Genomic DNA, 16,131 nt, shown 5'->3' on the forward strand with positions numbered 1-16,131 from the left:
TTACAACGACAGAGCATGACATTAAATATTAGCGAGTGATTCAAAGATTTGCCTCCTGGAGAAATCGAAGGGCAAAGTCTCCTAGCTTCGAAGCAGACGATGCTCATTGCCCAAACCCCTAAATGAATGATCCTCTTGGGTCGAAAGCTTAACTTCCGCTTTTCGGCAATGTTAATGCTTAATTTAACAGATATTAGCTTAGGGCTGCTTCGAAAGTGATATAGCGCACAGCCGATGCCGTATATTATAAGAAAATGCCTTTAATGTTTTACGACAGTGATGTAAAAAGTTTGGCTTGCGCTCTTGACAGCAGGTCCACGCATAGTTACAGCAACTACGATGAAAAGCAAGCATATGTCTGCTTCTTTCATGTTACGACTAGGACCTGGGACGGCGCGTCCGATAGCTGGTCTTGTGCAGGACACTAAACACTACAATGAATACCACTTACAGAGTGTTTGCCGATTGAATCTCACAGCGGTACAGCATTCGTCCATCGTATTGTTTATTCAATAGGGAGTAAGACTTTGAAGCAGCACAAAGCGGTTATACAATGGCTACATTGAAGAACTCCTTCCACGATCTGTGATCTAACTTTGTTACTGGATAAAACTGGTAGGACGCAATGAGGTTCTGATAAGGTAAGTGATAACGAATCATGCTCCCATCCTATCTCTATAAATAACTGTTGGGTTTCCTGTGGGTTAATGAAATTACCCTGTGATCCCTTATCATATAAAGGAAATTAGCGGGTATTAAAATGCACTTTGAGGTAACTACATGCTCTTATTTATTGCTCAGAACAATATCAAATTAGTCACTGAATCCCACCGCCTGCCTTCATCGAAATTCATTTGGTGAAATTGTATTAATAGAAAGGACCCTTGTGGTAATCAATGTTCATGATTTGATGCCCAATTTGAATTCCGATAGCTGGTTTGTCTTATAGTGATATTGACGTAGACAGGCTACTATTTGGGTAATATATAACATTACAACCACTATATGTTTATCACATTAACGATACCAGGATTCATATTGTGAGATGTAATGTGTACATCAAACAGCGTCTGTTTCTAATTAGTGATTACCTAATTAGCCTGTTAGCTGTCTTCCACTGCGTTCGTTAAGAAACTAACAGCGGGTCACCAAGGGCAAGTTAGTGGTTCTGCCTGTCGAGGGTATTGCAGGTTGTGTTGATATATGTGGGTCTGGTAACTGAAAGCCGACAGACTGATTTTATCACGTACAAACTGCCATTAAAGCAACGTGTTTAGGATGGTTTAACGACAGTATGGTATCTCAAATCGATTTAGCATGATGCGAGCTGATTAAATGAACACCAAAACAAAAAGATCAAACAGTTATAAATGATATTTTGTCTCATATTATAGAGAAACAAGTTAACGCATGACACTATCCAGTATTAATATATTTGCCTGTTTGTAATATCGTAATCGCTCTCCGGCGTCGAAGAAATATTATGCTTTTGCCATTGCCTTTTTTCAATGAATGTGGCTATTTAAGCAACGCACTATTTTAAAAAGCGCTACGCTGTGGACATCGAGGCTTTTACATGAATTTATGGGTGTTGTTCTTACAATGCGTTATGTTAAATTTTAGAAAGAATACTCTAAGTACAGTCTGGGCCATTCACGATAGTGGATTATAATGTTTTGCTCACCGAAGCATACTTTATTTCGAAAAAATGTAAACATGATTATTTTATGGGCATTTGGCATTGCAACATCCAGTTGGAACGTTTACATATTTTCCTGGTGATGTATTCTTAACATCAGTTTAGTTGCTTTTTTGCCAAATATGAACAAGTGTTTTGGCATACATGGGAAAATGACGTATGTCGTAGTTTAATGTCACATGCATGTACTATGGCAACAAATGATCCAATTAGACAATATTTTCTATTGTTTTCATACTTCTGAACACTTTATTTCTATGTACTGAAATATTCAATATGAGGATTTCTTTAACTTAGTTTACATTCATGTGTTGCATAGTAGATTTACTGTTTGTGTTAATTCGACCTGACTGAAAATGACTGCGAAATGATATTATAGGTTTGATATAGTTACTCATCTTAGCCCCCTACATATATTTCCGAACACGCAATTTGTCAGGTAACTGAGTTTGAAAGTATATTTATTACGCTGTATCATGCTGCTGAACAGAATTAATTTCAAAATTCATTTGGAACATTGGTGTTATTGTTTCCAACGAGCAAACCAGAGTTGAAATTTTTCATTTTCAAATGTCTGATTATGTAAAGATTGCAGCCACTCTCAGACATGTAAGGATATATGTGAAGGAAAACACAATTGAACAGTACATCATTGTTTCGACCATAGTTATGAACACCACTGAGTCAATTCGTATTGAAATACAACAGAACTTGCAGAGATCATGTCAAAACGTCTACAAAAGCAGGCCAGTCTCTAAACCTAACGATCTGTAAGTTAGTGACACGACATTGTAATAAACACGAATAAGGTATAATTCAATAGAGAACAAATACGGTAGTAGTAGTGACAGTTCTCAGCGAGATTTGAGAAACGTGTATTCATTTCCCCTTCGCCACTTGACGTGTCTGAATGCATATGATTTCAAATTTAGGCTTGACCCCGACACCGGTTTACAATGTGTTTGTGGCCAAGCTTACGAACAAACATCGAATACCTCTTCAGTGGTTAGTCAAGCATGTGTTTTATTGACTGGCTTTATTGTCACGCTTTTTTGTCAGTGTTAATATCATTGTTCAAATAAATCCTATCGCTTCACCCACGTTTGGGCTTTGGTTTCCTATGAGGTAGTATGAAGAAACAACAACGTAAACATAGACACCTGTTCTTGTTTACTCATGTCAACATAATAAACAAACAAAGTGACTGTGCAAATATGGCTTTGTTGTTGCACATTCCACAGGTGTGACTTTAAAAGAAAAGAGTGAACATTGAGTTGATCATTGCCATTTTGATAGTTCAGGTACAATGCAAGGTATGTGTTGATTATGCAATGGCGAGGTCAGAAATGTGTAACATTTGTGTTCTGGCTAAGAGACGCATAATCCATTGCGAATGACAGCAATGAAAATTGAATTGATCGCCGATCATTGCCAAGTTGACAGTTTAGGTATGATGCCATGTATTGGATATACAATGGTAAAGTCATAAATGTCTACCATTTATGTTCTGGCTGTGAGATGCATTCGTCCATCCTACACGTAACAGTCAAATATCAGCCAACACAATGTCAAACTAGCAGTGACAGATATGATATGAATGAATTACTGTGAATGAGGTATGACAGGTAATCGACACAAAAAAAACATGTTCTTCCTTCCCGGTAGCATCCGCACATAAGAATAAGTGTCAGTTGCCTAACGTCGCAGCGCGATATCTGCATTCCCCTCTCGCTCCGAGAACCATCACCCTTCTGATACAGGAGCCTGTGTGATTTGTAATTCATGTAGTTTTGAAAAGAGTTTGTACTTGTACCTTTCAACACATCATACATGTGTCTATATGCCATAAAGAATGGACCAAAAGAGCATTGAATTCACTGATCATATAATCGCTACACTCTGAGAATACAATGTAAGTTAACGCTTCTGATTCTCAAAGTTGGCACTGTTTCTTTCCATGATGAAATGCTACACCCATGGGGAAATTCTCTTCAGACATTTATTTCTCTAAAATCAGTCCCATTTTCGGCTTATTTAGTAGTGTAACCAGCATCACTCAAGTTGGACAGATGCACTGCTCCCTGTACATTGCTGCTGAGCTAATCTGCTTCGTACACAGTCCCCTTAAGCGTCAAGCTACATAAAGAACGGGATAGGTTTTCATTACATTTGCCTTCATTTGACTCATCACTTAACGCGAACACTCATCAGAAAGGCTACTTCTGGATTTGGGTAGATAATCAGAAGTATTGGATTTTTTTTGTAATGTTGATGTCATTGGTTACCGATAAGCATGACTCCCCCTGAACATTTTTAAAGACTTAGATTGTAAGCATATATGACATATTGATCATGACTTGTCTGCGGTAATGTGATACCAATGCAATGGGACGGCACTGGTGCGTTAACTGAGGGAACCATAGTGTGAGCACATCGTGGTAAATGTAATTCAGCTCTAACAACACCATTTGCACATCATGGCCATTCTTCAATACTTACTTAACCGTCTCAGATGCCATAGCGAGATGGCCTATTCATTGAGCCTTACAAAAACTCAAACACGCGTCTAAACAAAACATTCGCATTGGAAAAGCATCGAGAGTGCTTAATGAAATAATTTAACCACAAATGGATCATGTTCTCGCAGCGCGAACCGTGTACACCCCTGGGTTATAAACAAGCAATGACTCTATCGTTCCATCGACCAGACACCAGAGACGTGTTTAATATGTAAACATGAACTTTTTGTTTCGTATGTATATGTTCCGTCCACTCAGACGTGTTCATTAGACAGCAGTTTGGACAAAGTGTTTCATCTAAACTTTCATTAACGTTCGTCTGTTTGACATTGCAAGTACACTTTAAGATATTACCAGCAGGGGAGTGTTACATGAATATTTCGATGTTTTGTCCCCTTCTGCGAGGGACAAGTCACTTGTTAATGTTGCCAATGGTGTCATGGGTGAAAAAAATGTTTTTGTCAAAAGCTATGTAGTCAGCAGTCTCCCTGTATATAGCCGAACCTCTCTCTTTTTTAAAAGTAAATAAAACAACATGTCATTGGAGAATAAAGTATCAAGCTAAGAGGATTTGGTCTCAGAAGCTGATATATCTCCCCGTGATGTTGTCGGATCTTACGATAAACAGTGACAAATAGAAGCAAGTTTGCAACCGAGTCTCAACGGTTTCATTTTCTGAAACTGTCGGCTTGAGGAACAGATGTGGACGCTTGAGGAACAGATGTGGTCGCTTGTGTATGTTTGTGGGAGTGCAGGGATAGGTACCATGTGGATATTTTAACTTTATTGACCAACTGGTATGACAAAAGTCCATGTCATTTCCCAGCTACGTATCTGATATACATGTACTTGAATATTCAATTGGTAAACATAACACTGGCTAATTCAAATTGCGTGCACAGACACACCTACACGCATGGACGCACGTACGCTTGCGAAATTTAATACGCATATCTAAATAACCACAACGCTTGGTACAGGACACATATCAAGTGAAGCTAAGCAGCGTTGGCCTCTTAATGCTATTTTACGGGTGACTGTGTTCGACACTGTGACTCCAAGAGTTCCACAGCCTCGGGATTGCTCTATAGTGAAGCAGATGGGACAAATGTAGTGTAGACAAGAAACTAAAAATTATGCATCTCATCACGCTTCTAGGATGAGATGGTCATGTGACTGTTACACTTCAAGTCATACAGACGGGATTGCTATTTTACCTCCCAGGGTGGTGAAGTCAAAGAAAACATTATTTCGGGTGTGAATTTGACGTATTATAAATGAACATTATTGAATATTGATATTGAGTTTTAGCAGAATTATTCTTTTGGGTTATCTAAACACATACGTGCGGAGTTGTTCGTCTTTAAACACGTTGCTCGACAGGTATCCTTTTTTCATGCATCATTTCCTTTAACAACAATGCATTTATTGAATACCAATTAGGCCAACTGTATCTATGGGCGTGGTCCCATGTTTGTTACCGTGCATTGTAACAGGCTTGAGCTGACACATATACACTTGTGTGCTTACACCCAATTAAAGCATGTGAACTGATATGTTTTCTCCGCAAGGAATTATTGATCACTGTTACATGTGACAGGGGTCGATTTCAAATTGAATAGGCCTTCCTGAACAGCTGCTTGTTTTCTTTTCCATGGAGTGAATTTCCCGTTTTCGTCACATTTTTGCCATGCATGTGTTGTGCGTTGGTTTAAGTCTGTAACAGGTGAGTGACACAGCCATCCATCTTCCTAAATATAATACATTGTATTCATCTATCGCCGTTCATGTGGACATATCGATGCCAACAGTAAATTATTAAATCGTTATCTGTTTAAGGTATCGTTATACATTAAACGACATGAACAAACCCGTTTAACTTTTCGAGAATTCGCTTTCATTGCAATTGTGCACTTTTGGATGATATTAAGATGCTTAAGACTTAGTCTAGTACAATGGACTTTGCTTTTAGAAGGGACTGCTTATGATTATTTACATGGTCTTGACGTCTTGGTGTACATTAATGATTGGAATTCTTCAAGGAACATCTACGTGAAAGAATGTATTTCCCAAATGCATTGATGCCAAGTGTCACACGAGGCCAAATAACCAACCTTCCAGATGTACCTTGCATTTGGCTGCAACATTTGCATTTATTACACCCGTCGTTAAAGCAAAAAATGAAGAACATATGTCCTTTGTTTTCATATATTTTTTAATCTACACGAGTTGTAAATTTTGTTCTTTGGGGACTTGGAGTTTAGAACCCTTTACATCGTGTATGACAAGGTTTAGAATTAGTCAATAATAACGCTCTTAAGAATTTAGTCATATGTAAATAAACGTTCCATAATGACAGAACTGAGAATTAAATTCAAAGCTATATAACTGCATTAACTGAAGTAATACATGGGAAACTGTCCACCTGACGAAGGCCAAGAAACAGAAATGTGAAAAATATATCAAGAAGTTTTTATCCATTTGAAGAATCTCATTAGCCTGAACTGTTAGGCATTCTACACGTAAGTGTTAGGAATGGATCTTTGACAGTGGTATAAATGTCTATACCGAAACGTCTGTAGTGTACAATAAAATTGCCCATTAGACTGGCTTGTTGGTGAGGAAGCAATTAATAACATATGGTATGCACATAAATTGTATCCACACTTTATCGACGTCTATCATTTAATAGTTTAGTAACTTCACATACCACAGCTTAAGAGGCCGTGGCCTAGCTTGGTGGATAAAGCGTTCGCAGGTTCGATTCCTGGCATGGCTAAAATGTGTGATGCCCACTTATGGTGTGCACAGCCGTTACATTGTTGGAATTTTGCTAACAGCGGCGTAACACCCAATTCATTCACTCAGTACCAGTGCGTGCGGTTGTAAACATGATGTGAACTTAAAGTAACTGCTGAACGTAGTACCACCCTCTCCCAGCCGTGCACGTGTATGGGTTATTTTTAAACCCTTTTTCATGTAATCTATCGTATAGACTATACAATTGCCTTGTGCCCATGGATGTTTGGACTATCAGCATACAATTAACCTTTGGACTGACATCCATTATAAGGCAAGCCGACTGTGGTATATACGTGATTATTTTAAATGGTTTCCAAACAGATGGGCATTCATGTTGACTCAGTTTACACACATTACGGAAATGTGTTTGTCTTGTGCCATATACATGTAAAGTTTGTTCTTGAATTGGACGAGTCTCTTTGAATGTTTCTCATGTATCCACCAAGGTACTGGCATATTGATTACCCGAAGGTAACTACCTAGGTCATGCATTCCGAGAACCGATATTCCAAAACTGGAAGTCTAGAGCAAACGGCATGAGTTGTCTGTTTCGCCAAAGTGAATTATTTGTATCTTGATGTTTCTCGGTCAGCACATTGCAATGTAGGTCAGGATTGTGAGTTCACATTAATTCGTGACCCGAATTTGTTCCTTATGACGCTTAATAATTATTATTCTGATATCGTCTCAGTCTTCTTAATGGTAAAGGATACTTCCTTTTTCTAGAAGGCGTCCAACAGGGGTCCAACAGGCGTCTAGGAAGACGTCTTGTGATAGTGTCCAACACCAAAAAGTAAATATTCTTACTCAGATAAACAGAACAGAATAGAATACTAGTCAGTTGTAAGTCTATTGTAATTGAGATAGTATCCAACACCAAACAGTAAGTATTATTCACCTTACTGATAACTAAGACGCATTTCGTCCATACATATGTTTCAATCCTACTCTTGATATGTTTTCGATATTTGAGCGTTTTGAATTGTCAACGCAACATGGTACAATATTGTGATACTAGTTTACATTTAATGTCTAAATGTGTTTAAACCGAATTTTAGTAACCGATAAGAATATATGATTGATCACTTCAAGACTATCCCACAACGATAGGATTGCCTCTTGTGACGTATGCCTGATGTCACTGCTATATGATTATATGCCCCCATTTTTCTACTTGTTTCTAAGAAGATTTTTACAACAGTACAGTCCGTCTGAGTCACAAAGGTGAACCTTCCTCCAAAGCTGACAGTTACATAAAAAGTAGGGACACGATATTCTGCGACTTCCACCCTATCACTGTGACCTCAACCCCATTGAAATGATATGGGGTATTGTCAAATGAGATGTTGCCAGATCAAACACAACTTTTAGATTACGTGACGTAGAGGTTTTGGTGAAGGAAGCCTGTGGTAAACTCATATCGACCCAATACTGCAGCAGCAGAGATCAGTGTGAACTAGAATGTATCTGATACGGTATAACACGTCACAATGTAATTCTGGACTCACGAAAGTCCAGAAACTGTCATCACTGAGGCCACTCTCTCACAAGGGATTTGGCTTTTGTAATGTGATAGTGTAAAAACTTAACTTCAGTCTGAAGTCCACTCTTCAAATTATAGATTTAGTTCATCTATGTACATGTAGACTACAACAAGAGAGAGTTTTTCACGTGTCTACGTAGTATTTTCTATTGTACATGTTCGCTGAATAATGTTTATTATAACGATGGAAGCAAGTGCTTTAACAATGAACATTAACATGGTAATAACCCATTCAGGGATATCTGATATTGGCCTGGGAAGTATTTAGGTATACCCGCAGACGAGTATGAGCAGGACACGTGTTTTGTACATAGAAAAAAGTGTAACTTCATACACTGGTAACACAAATCATTTCGAAACACTGAAACTACCACACATGAATAATTTTTGTGTTGTGAACATTACGGACAATAAGCCATAGAACATGTGAGGAAAGGCAAATGTGAAACGTGTTGAGCCCATTATTCTACTCAGGTGTCTATAGAATTCAACCCATTCTTTTCCAAAACAACAGCTTGTTAGTTAATGTTACAGTTTACACAATGAGATCGGTGTACGGTGAAGGAAAAATACCCTGTGCCATCCCAGACGGACGCCGATATACACAGACACACACAGACACACACAGACACACACAGACACAGACACAGACACACACACACACACAGACACAGACACACACACACACACATATATATATATACATATATTGAGGTTATGTCCGACTGTCTAGCCATTGTTTATTCTTCATACATATATGTGCCCCTTAAGGCACTTTCGTAATGTGATTTGACACAGTCAGTGTAAAGTTTATGAGTTAGAGTTAGGACCTGATTCACACATATTGACGGGATACAAACGAACCCACGTCGCAATAAAAGACATGATTCCATATCTCTAACAAACATATATCATTCAGGTAGGGAATATTCCATTTTACGAGCATACCAATAACCAATGCCAATGGGTATGGAAAAGGAAATATATGTCCATTCAGATGTAATATTTCTATTGGAATGGAATGAATTGAAACTTTGCTCCTTGGCTTCATCATTTGCACTTTTGTGAATGGTATACCACACTTACTTTAATATCAACATTCATTAATGGCAATGAACATTTCTTGAGAGAGCACTTCTTTACTCTTAATCAACTATACTGAAGTTTTAAACGGTATTTTGTAAAAGTACAGTCACCATTTCTGTCCAGGAATATATCAAATACTAGTATTAAGGAAGGTAAAAATTTATTCTAAGTGGGTGTGGTTGACATCGTTTACCGTCACTGTTGAATACTGTTAGCTTAAGTCACTCATGATAACGAAACAGACTTTATCGCACACTTATGTCATGTGTTACGGATACACGTTTCACAATTGTGGGTGTTCAGTGATTTTGTAGCGATACACCCAAACACAAGTAGTCAATATCTTTAGCAGTGCGCCCAATACCCGCATGCTTGTTTGGCATGGAACTGAAGTCCTATGATAGTTCGATCTTTATTAGTTGGATGACATTTTATATCCGAAAACCTGATACATTGTAAGCCATATGATTTTAACTAGTGTTTCATTGACAGATAATTATAACAATAAACTATCTTATATTTCCTGAAATGTGTTTACAAATTTATCATTCAACAGACAGTCCCCACCCACCGAAAACTAGCCCTAAATCGACGGGTTTGCGTGTATAGCCTTTCTCATGATCATACGATGACGTCTTCCCTCAGTTCCAAATTTGTCAAAATCATGTGTGAATTAATCACTTTCCAACTTTGAAACATCACTCCGAATTGAAATATTTCAACGTTATTTTGGAATGCAAGTCACGCACATGGAAACTGTGTTCTGAAATATTTTATTACTGGTATCGGCGAAAGTTTCAAACCAACGGTGGTCGTGCATTCCCCAAGACTGAATGTCAAACCGTGTGATCTTTCTGTTTAAAATTACAGCAATATTCCTGACCACCATGCCTTTGGTGTTTTAATTTCACACATAATGAGGTACAATCGAGCATGTTATTTTTGCGAAAAGATCAAAGGGCGTAGCGTGACTCGTTAGAACCCAGTGCAATCATTATTAGATACACTCGTGAAGATCCGGGCTAGAATTGGTCTTCTGTAACCCCTGATTGTCGTAAGAGGCGACTAATAGGATCAGCTGGTCGGGTTCGCTGACATAGTTGACTTACGTTCTCGTATCCCACTTGCGTAGATCGATATTCTGTCGATCACTGGATAGTCTGGTCCAGACTTATTTACAGACCGCCGCCACACAGCTGGAATATTTCTGACTGTTAGATATCAGCGACTATTAGATATTGATTCCCAACTACTTATTAATGTTATGCATGTAATTTGATGGAATGACCTCTGCTTTCTACAAAGATTGCTTTTGGTAGAAAGAGGCGTGCCCCTTGCACATATATTTTGTTAAACTGACCAGAGTCAGGGAATATTTTGTTGATACTACTGATGACTCACTACGACTGTCCTTATCTATTGTTGCACGTCATAGGGTTTACACAGGTCATGCTATGGACTGCTGAGCGAACTTTAAAAAGACACAACAAACGCCACCCCCTCCCAAGTAATAGAACGATATATACTGGACAAAAATAGTTAGGGATGTATGCAACGTTTGAAATAACGAGTAGTGATCTATTCATTGACTGACACACTGAATTTCAGTCATGAAAATACCAATACCCCTAACTTTTTTTATCCAGTATATATCTGAATCATGGTTGTACTTAATATGATTGTTTTTTGTTCTGAATCTAAAATAACAACATCACGGAGTATTTCGCAAGCCACTCCCACTGTTCAAATAGCTATTTAAAACATGCTACCTCATCCACCCAAGTCAATACAAAACCGTTCAAACTTTTTCAATAACATCTTTGAGATTAAACAAACCCAATTGCGTTTTATTACAGACATTTGCTCACTTTATGGCACATTCAGCGTATGACTCTTAAATTCCAAAAGCTCTAGGGAAATAAGTTTGGGAAAATGTCTTCGAAGAAAAAGTACAAAAACGGTGTTTGCTTGAAGAAACCCCTTTGGATCTGTGATCTGACATCTAGTAGAAACGCCTTGTGACACAAAGCGCAGTTAATAGAGGACAGAAACATCACAGACTTGAATGTGGCATATTGCTAGCATACTTATAATAAGAAGCTGTTTCGATGCTTTGCCACGTTTGGTAGCGATTGTAACTGCTTCCTGACTTTGTTTGAGAACCGCAACCTTTCTTTTAATGTCCTCACTCCGTTTTTGATCTGAGGTAGTGGTTTAATTTAGTCGAATAAACCGTTCACGCAAGTAATAATATCAGCAAACCCTTTGGGGAATTCAAGCCATCTGAAATACAAGTGGAGTTTCAAGTCAATTATAGAAATTTTCTAGACGGTTGTGCATTTGGATTAGGGTTATTTCGGTTGAAGATCTAACGACACATAGCACACCGCTCTGTAATTTAGTGACAGCTCGGAGTGTTATGAGTATCTATCTTATCATGATGTGTTCATCTTCTGTACAAGCAGTAGATGTATTTACCTTCATAATTCAGAAGACATATGTGTTCCTTCTCTGAACTACATGTGGCAAAATGCAACCGTACTCATAGTATATTACACCAATGCCAGAAAATAACAAGTTTTCGTTATGCGACAAAACAGATTTCATAGTCTTGAGAATTGTAAACATCAGTGGATAACTGAAAACATCAGCCATACAACCAGGTGTTTTCGAAAAAGGTAAACATGTCTTTCACGACTGATGATGAGGAGTATTTGTCAAAACCTTATTCTTCAGAAGATTCAAGATTACGTTTGGTTAGGTTTCAGGAAAATCTCAGTATTATTGATCGTTGATCAAATGAAATGCATACTTCAGAAAGTAAAGAGAAAATAATTTCATATACAAATCTGCTGAAAGCCCAGTCGAGTGTACGATCCCGACATGTTTCTGTTAAAGGGTCATCGCTTGCTGCGCAGTTGTTTCACCTCTCACAAACACACGCCAAGGCAGGTCTACTGTTCACCTGAAAACACACGGGGAACACACTGAACCTTGTATTACCGCATACAAATGACAAGTACTTTCTGGATTGAGAACAATGTAATGTAACATTCTATGTGAAGCTGAGTATAATGTATACGCTAAACCTTCCCCGGCAGTCTTCTTCGAAACGTATTTGATGTATTGACGTTCAGGCTGGAAGGATTAACTGCACTTTGACTAAAACATCTACTTCGATGTCACGTAACTGCAAAACAGATTCAGTTAAACAGAAACGACACAATAATTATCGACACTCCTTGAAAATGTATTCTGAATTACTCACATGTTCTACAACAATCAGTCTTGCCATTTAAACTTCCTCTTGTTGTAATGATATACCACCTTCTACAAGGAAGCGGATGTTAGTGTATAATGACTGTACACTGTCTCCACTGGAAGAAGAGGACCTGCCGGTTTGATATGGTCTCACTGTTCAGGAAATTACCTCCTTTCTCTATTATCCGGTTCTTGTGCCTCCCCATTTCTCACCGGACGCGTCAGTTGGTATCGTTGAAATATTGGTGTGAACTCAATGGAGCCTTTTGCGTGTAAAACTTCCATACTTTGCCGGATAGTTTAAAACATTTTTGACAGTCGATTACACTGAAGGAAGACTATAGGAAATTTTCAGATTTTTAGCTACTGCTTACATTCGGTAGGTTCTGTCCTCGATTGAGTATTTTCTTTGTTCCTGTTTCCGAAAATACCTTACATTGCATGTCCGAAAGGATGCCACAAATGAAGTATGCAAGTAAGTAAGTTATATGACAATGTTTCAAGGAAGTGTTACGTCAGATGCACTCTTGTATTGTTTTCTTCTTGAACGTAAGGAAACAGAAAATAACAAATGTCTATACCAATCCTCAAACACATAATATCTTAAAATCTACTGATTGCCTGGCATATTATCTATAATCAAATCAAAACATACTTTTTTCGACTTTTTCCGTTTCAAGCTGGTTTTGTTTTCACTATTCATTTATTCCTATTTTGTACAGTGAAACATGACAGAATAACATATTGAAGGCATAACCGCAGATGCCATTCATCTGAATAATATCTATTTGAGAATGATCAAAATTCACCAGTGATGGATTACAAAAGGTCGATAATCAATATACATTAATAACGTATACGTTGAATAGACGTACGTGTATACATGTTCTGTATGGAAACGAAAAGTCACAGAGATTGCAGACATTCTCTTCAGAGGATTAGTAAGAGCAGAAAGAATAAACCGACTGAGAAAATTGTAATTTACTGGAATAGAAATAAGGTTTAAGCACAAGACAGCATCATGCTTCAAGATAGCATTTCCATACACTCTGATTTGTGTTTGAGTGAGTGAGTTCAGTTTTGCGCCGCTTTTAGCAACATTCCAACAATAGAGTGGACACCGGAAATGGGCTTTTCTTAATGGGCCAATATGGGGAATCGAACCCGAGTTCTCGGCGTGACGAGCGAACCCCTTAACCATTAGAATACCCCACCGCCCATTTGTGTTTGAAGACAGATGGCCAAGTAGTCTTGGGTGCCATCGTTCGCCTTGAGTTGCGTCCCTTGGGCCTGACATAAAAATTCCATAATGATGGGGTCAAATCTCAGGAACCGAGTTCGTACACGGGTTTCACCATAGTATTACATGTCTAGCACCTGCATCACTTCCGACCCTTTTCACTCAATTACTTGACATACTGTAATGTAAGAAGAGTGCTCTTCAAAAATAATGTTACAGGAATAGTTACAAGTTCTTAATGTGAGCGATAATGACGTTGGTTTCGAGACTAAACTGACAAGCAAAAGAAAGTACACAGATGTAACAGTTTGCTGCAATCTCAAATTTGCGTTCTAACTAGTTAAAATATTGACGAACCCTTACTGAATAGAAGGCAACTATCAAGTTTCATTTGCCAAAATGCAACCAAAATCATTTGTTCGTGTTTTGTACGAATTGTGATTATTGTCCAATGTACGAGGACTTTTCGTACAGAGGGTATAAAACCTGTTTGTCGTAAAGACTGAATATCAAAATGACAAAAATATCACGAGAAAATGCCAAGGTTGTCGTCGGTGCAACGAGAGAGGTCTAAGGAGTGTAAGAAATGGGTGCTTCCAACAGCCAAATTGGAAAGACATTGGGTTGCACAAGACAAACCATGATTCGGCTGGTTAACCGTGTCAGTATGACAGGCAAGACATGTGATGGACTCAGAAGTGCACGTCCCAGAGTCACACCACCCCAAGAGCATCGCTGTCTGCTGGTTTTGTGCCTATGCAACCGGATGGTGATGGTGACGGTGACGTCACCAGCTGCCACATCATTGTGTCATGACGTGAGCCGGTTCAAAGTGACAAGACGACTTCACACTGCTGTCACACGGGCCTACCGACCGCTATGTGGGCTTGACCTTCCAGCATCGTACTGAGCGTCTGGAGTGGTCATCATTACATCGCTGTTTATTGTTACAATGCCATTTTGTGGATGAAACATACATTTTCCATTTCATGAAAATAGGCTTTAATCTTGTTTTATTGGAAGAAACACAACCTGTGTACTGTCTTTTGCTCATGGGTTTAGTAAACGATTTGTAGAAAAAAAACAGGTTTTTTATATGACTTATGAAAGCTCTAAATACATCAATATTTTGAGAAATGATTGTTTTGCATCAAAGGTGCAATTACTGTGCAGAGTTGACATTATCCTTATTAGGGTTTGAATCACAGAATGATCTTGATGGTTACGGAAGGTTTCTCATCGATATACCATTGCTGCTTCGCTACACAGTATCATACAAACATGAACTTGAATTCTCCCCAATTGTCAGCCGGATATGTCATGATAGAACTGAAATTTGTTCCAACTATAAACACAGATCGTTCACTCATTCACATATCTGAGTCACACCCTCTACATGAGTGCTTTTCTAACTGTTCAGGCTTTCCGAAGGGTCATTATTCAGTTTGCTAACATTTTTATTGACATGAAACCTTGAAACTGGACATAATCAATTATAATGTTGATTCGAATTATATGTAAAATCGATTGAAGTTACATTGAAAATTGTACAGTAAATTTCAATTGCTGATGCTTTCGTTTTGAGAAACCACATCTCATTCTCACTAGTTGCTTCACAACGTCGTAAAATACATTTTACGACTCCCGTGATGTGCCAACACCCAGGATGAACCTCATCTGTTGAAAGGAACAATCATCCGTACGAGCAATGATATTTAGTTAATTTCTGCGAATATTTAACTTTAGTATGTCCTTAAACTTTCTTAACATGCAGCTTTAATTTCCCACGGCGCATGATTTATGTTCCGTCGGATGCTCACAGCCTCAGTATTCAGGAACGTATGCGTTTGGAATTAAATGAAGCGAGATACAACGAGGTCTTAACATTGGCCCGAGACCCCAGCTGCAATTTATCAATTTAACTTCAGTTACCCGAATGCTGAAAGGCTAATAAGAACGGAGACTGCGTAGCGTATAAACA

General features: G+C 38.4%; 1 protein-coding gene across 1 annotated transcript in view; it reads left to right on the forward strand.

Annotated features, from left to right (window-relative positions):
- Nucleotides 1-313: 313 nt before the first annotated feature.
- LOC137279284 (neuronal acetylcholine receptor subunit alpha-10-like) overlaps nucleotides 314-16,131 on the forward strand; it is a 49,040-nt gene continuing 33,222 nt past the window's right edge. The window contains exon 1 of the mRNA XM_067811801.1: nucleotides 314-641. The gene's annotated coding sequence lies outside the window, so the exon portion shown is untranslated. The remainder of the gene's footprint in view (nucleotides 642-16,131) is intronic.

This window comes from Haliotis asinina, chromosome 3 (genome assembly GCF_037392515.1).
Source record: "Haliotis asinina isolate JCU_RB_2024 chromosome 3, JCU_Hal_asi_v2, whole genome shotgun sequence".
In the NCBI taxonomy this organism is placed as follows: domain Eukaryota; kingdom Metazoa; phylum Mollusca; class Gastropoda; order Lepetellida; family Haliotidae; genus Haliotis; species Haliotis asinina.